General features: G+C 33.4%; 1 pseudogene; it reads right to left on the bottom strand.

Moving 5' to 3' along the window:
• LOC137743207 (FH protein interacting protein FIP2 pseudogene) overlaps window positions 1-1055 on the bottom strand; it is a 6695-nt pseudogene extending 5640 nt beyond the window's left edge.
• Window positions 1056-5007: the final 3952 nt, after the last annotated feature.

The following is a 5007-nucleotide window of genomic DNA, read 5'->3' as shown; positions in this document are numbered from 1 at the left end:
AATGCTCTACCAAGAACGATCCCTGACCGACTTGGCTCTGATACCAATTGTTGAATAAGAAGAGTATCCAAGATAACTCTAATGATCCCAAGAAGAAGAAAATAGAGCACACTCTTAAAGAAAGCTCACAAAACAAACTAATTAGCAAAACTTTTCTTATTTAGCTCTAGGCTTTGTTTTTCCTTGGATGATCTACAATGCTTGGGGACTTGGGTATTTATACCAAACCAAATGAAAGCTACACCACACACTTAATTAAACTAAGATTATTTACTACCCCACAAAATCCATTAATTGCACCTAATTTTTTCCACTCAACCATACCTAACATTGCCTAACTTTGCAATTGTAAGCAATTACGTCATCAAACTAGATATGAACTTAGACTTTGTGGATTACTTATGATTTTGGGCTTGACATTGATTCTCAACAAGATTTGCCCCGATAAATGAAGAATTTTTGAAACTAGCGTTTTCAAAGACGGCTCCCTCAGCACCCACGTAATTGAAATATGCACCTCGGAGATCACAGCCCAAGAAATGGACATTTGTCAAACACGCATAACTGAAGTCAGCGTTTGTGAAGTTCAATCTAGAAAGGTTAAGGCCGGAGAGGTTAACACCTTGAAGCCCAATTTTTCCACTTGATTGTATACATGACTTGATGATGATATCAGTACGCATTAATTCTGCATCCAACTTTTCAGTGTGTAGATCGTCCTCCTTCCTCTTGTCTAGAAATGCATGTATTCCATCTCTTAAACCAAGTAACTGATAGTAATCTGCCTCTCTTAGAAGCTCTGAATATTTGGAATCATCATCAAATGAGAGAAGAACTCCATCCCTCAACCAATTCAGGATGTGCCGAAAATGTGTGCCATCCCTATCAGTGAAAACATATCCCTTTTCAGGGTCTTGATGCACAACATGGCGTTCACCAAACATTACAAGCAGCATTGAACTAGGCTCATGCCGAGTTAGAGTGCCAACCGTAGTACAACATTCATTTCCTCCGATATTGAGATGAACTATAGAAGAGATATTAAGGTCCTCCATTTTCTTTGAAAATCTCTGAGAACAGAAGTATACGCTTCTGTTTTTATCTGTCGTACTCCCTTATATAAGCGGAGTAGGCACCAATTGTCACAAGTTATGTATTTATAAAGTCATAAATTACTAAACATGCTTATCTAGGCACACTTGGATGGATTCATGCATATGCTGGAGAGATTTCAGCATGACCGGCATACGGAATGGTACACTAAGTGTCACTATACAAATGGTGGGATATGTGTGTTAAAAAATTAATAATTTTAAAAATAAAATTTCCCACCACTTACATAAAAACATGTGGTGTACCACCCGTATTCCCGTCACAATGAAAAATTTCTCCATAGGATGATTCAAACGTCAACATTTTCAATTGTGCTTAATTAAGCAATTGATTTGAGGCTAATTAACTGCAACACATTTTATAAGACAATTGATTTAAAGGAAAACTAATAAAAAGACTTGAAAACTTTGAGTTTTATCGATAAGGACAAATTAAAGGGTAAAATGAATAGTACCATAATTGATTTTTTAGTGTAAAAATGTGGTTTTTCATTAAAGTGAACAATACCCGGACCTTTTTGTTAAAGTTCTTTTGATTTAATGATGAATCTTATATCATTAATTTGTGAGAATTATATCAACCTCGGTATAATTTAGGGCCCTTTTTTCGAGTTAGTTTCCGGCTATTCATTTTAAATTGTCCCCCGAAAACTGATTTGATTAGGGTTAGAAACACGATTACATGAAAAAAGTTGGGGTTTGATCATAAAGTTAATGGCAATATGCGTACTAGCCCAATTACTTATAAGAATTTTTGTCAAAATAAAAAGCCTACACGGATGCCCCTTTTAAGCATGTGCGTATCACCGAATCTGGTCTAGAGTCAGAGTTGTGTGTGGAAAAGAAATCGGAGATGTCCAAAACATCTTTTGAATTGATGGAATAGAAGACCAGAGCTATTTTAAACTGATGGGGGATAGAAGAAAAACGAACTCCTCATGAAATTTTAGTATATAGTTACACGCGCTGTACAAATAAACAAGCCTAATTGGAACCACCAAGTGAACAGAGTTGATTTATAGAATTAGAATAGTATTGTATTATATGTACAACGTCTGCGGACCATGATAATCACTTATGTGAGAGTACCTGTATAACCTTCAAAAGATGTTACCACAAATGTATGTATGTGATGAACATAGTTAGTCTCGATTTGCAGAAAATTTGGAGAGGATCGCGTTTCCTGCTGCCAATTTGGTGTGGGTAATTCTCTGCTTTGAATGTTATGTGCTTGGGAGTGTAAATTTGGATTTATAAATGGGTTTTTCATTTAAATTTTTGGTTGTGATTTTGGGAAATTTGGCTTCAGATTTAATTTGGTTTTGTTTTTGGTTTCAGGAGATGGGGTTTATGACATTTCTTTGCACCCTGGGAAGGCCTCTGTGTTTAAGGTGAGGAGTTTTGATATTCTACGCTTTAGATTCGACTTCCAGCCTAAGATGTAATTTTAAAGCTGAAATTTCCAACTTTTTTTATTAATCTTAAATCAAATTAGTTAATTATAGTTAAATTAATTTTTTTTTTCTGTTATGCAGCTGAAGTACCCAGAGTTGAGAAAGAACAATTGGAGCTTAGAGTCTTTGCATATTTGAAAGTTGAATATGAGCCTTTGAAGGGCTTTGTAAACGTGTTCTCAGTTGTAGGGCATTGCATGCAACGGACCCTGATAGCAATTTTGGGTGAATCTTGATTCCCCAGTGCATATAACTTTGTTTCAGTTTATTTGTCTACTTTTGCATTTCTGTGGAATTTTTTGGAAACCCAAATGATTCAAGATTGAAATTTATGTGTAAATTGATAAGTGTGGGTGTGTCTAAGAGAGTAAGAGTAAGAGCAGTAATCCAGTTTTGTGATCAGTTCGATTTAGGGGTTTTGATTCAGTAAGGGGTATGGATAGTGTGTGGACAGAGATTAAGCTTTGTGGTGGGTAGAAACTAATGTGTGTCTCCTTCAAGGTTGTCTTTTTTGGAATCCCAATGTTTAAATCAGTTATGGTTTTTCAATTGTGATTAGTTGGATTTAGGGTTTTTCTTCACTGAGGGGTATGGGTAGTGTTGACAGAGATTAAGTTCTGTGGCGGGCAGAAACAAAATTGTGTCTCCTTTGGGGTTCTCTTTTTTTGGAATCCCCTTGTTTTAATCAGTTATGGTTTTTCAATGTTTCAATTGTATATTGCATTTGTTAATGCTTTGTTCTGAATTCGATTTTTTTTTTCTTTTTGGTTTTATGTTTGAGCAATCTCCAGTCTATATGTTTTATGGGAAAGTGAAAGAAAATGAAATAAGCTTTGTTTGGTTGATGCAAAAGTCAAAGTAAAAAATTAAATTGTGAGGGTGTCATTTTGAGAGTATGTTGTTTTCTAGAGTTTTTATTTTATTTTATTTTATTTTTTCGTTGTGTGTTTTTCTTTTTTCTACCCTTTGGGTCCATCTTTGCTATGCAAAAGATGAGCTGAGTTTGTATGTTTTTGGAAAAAAAAAAATTTGCTTTTCTGTTGTACAAGAAGATTCATAGTGGTTGATCTTTTGTAGCATACTTTTTCAGTTTATTCTTACTCATTTATTTCCCAAATTTTTTACTGTGACTCTAAGTCTATATTTCAACTTAACACTTTATTTACTCTTCTTTTGCAACATGCTTTTTCACACATTTACTCTTCACTTAACAGACTAATGAATTTTCGCATACACCATTGTGTCTGATTATCGTTCATTATAAGGTATGCTGTTCTCACATTGTCTTCTGTCCACTTTCATAAAAAAAAAAGAAAAAAAAATATTTCATTTGAATATCAATTGGCTTCAGTCTTCTTTTGTCTTTAACTATCAATGCACAAAGTTAACAATTATTGACAAACTCACACTCGAATAAAGATTTTTTCATACACTGCAAGACCAGTTTAACCTTTGAGTTACAGCTGCAGTGTTTTGTTACCATTGCTCCATTATCAGCTAAAACTTAACCATCTGTTATGTGTATACGTTTGCTCCTTCCTGTAAATATGATAAAAAAAAAAAAATTGTGTTGGATTGACACATAGTTGTGTTAAAGAACATTGAACGATTGAGTCAGCTGATCGGAGATTGATGTTTATGTGGAGATTAAGTATGTTTTGTTTATGGTTCTTGTTGCTTTTGGTCTGTGTATCACAGGGTTAATATAATTTTTCTCCAGGTATCTGAGTTTTGGGATTCTGTTTATTAGATTGGATTACAATTTTAAGTTGATATTAAGCGATGGTTTTGTTTTTTACAGGGTTTGAAAACGTTCTGCTTTGTCTTCCAAGATTTTTTGTGCCAAAGTGATTTAAAATTTTTAGATTGTCAGCTTAAAATTTTATGTGCCTATTTTGATTGTGTTTTTTAAGAATAGAATGGATTTTAACATTACCTTTATCTTTAATTCTGTTTGGATTGAAATGTTGATTTGATTGGTTTGCTTATGTTTAGTGTTTATTATGTTGTTTTGACATGTTTATTAATTTTTTTTTCACTTCTTTTCAGTTTTTTTTTTTCCTTCTTCTCTGCAGCTCTTTGTTTTTAAATTGGTTATAATAGTTATTTTCCATTATGTCTAAAAGATCTATAAACACATTGAAAAAAGATGTTGTGAACGAAAACGAAAACGATAGCGATGATGAATACAGTAAGTGCTTAAGAAAAGTGTGTAGAATTAGTTATATTGAAAATGGTCAAAATGCTGCTTCGTCTAAAACTGATGCATTTCTATGTGAATCAGTTATATTGAAAACGGTCAAAATGCTAATTCGTCAAAAATTATGCCTGAATCATATCAGTTTTTTTCTACATTGTATTGAGTTGCTCGACATTCATTTCTTCTTAATCATAAATCTAATTTCCTTTTGTAGGTTAACATTTTTCAAGAAGAAAATTAA

The sequence above is a fragment of the Pyrus communis genome, chromosome 11 (assembly GCF_041283825.1).
Source record: "Pyrus communis isolate YQ-2024b chromosome 11, ASM4128382v1, whole genome shotgun sequence".
Lineage (NCBI taxonomy): Eukaryota > Viridiplantae > Streptophyta > Magnoliopsida > Rosales > Rosaceae > Pyrus > Pyrus communis.
The sequence above is the reverse complement of the archived record's forward strand: the minus strand, read 5'-3'. Positions and strand labels throughout refer to the sequence as shown.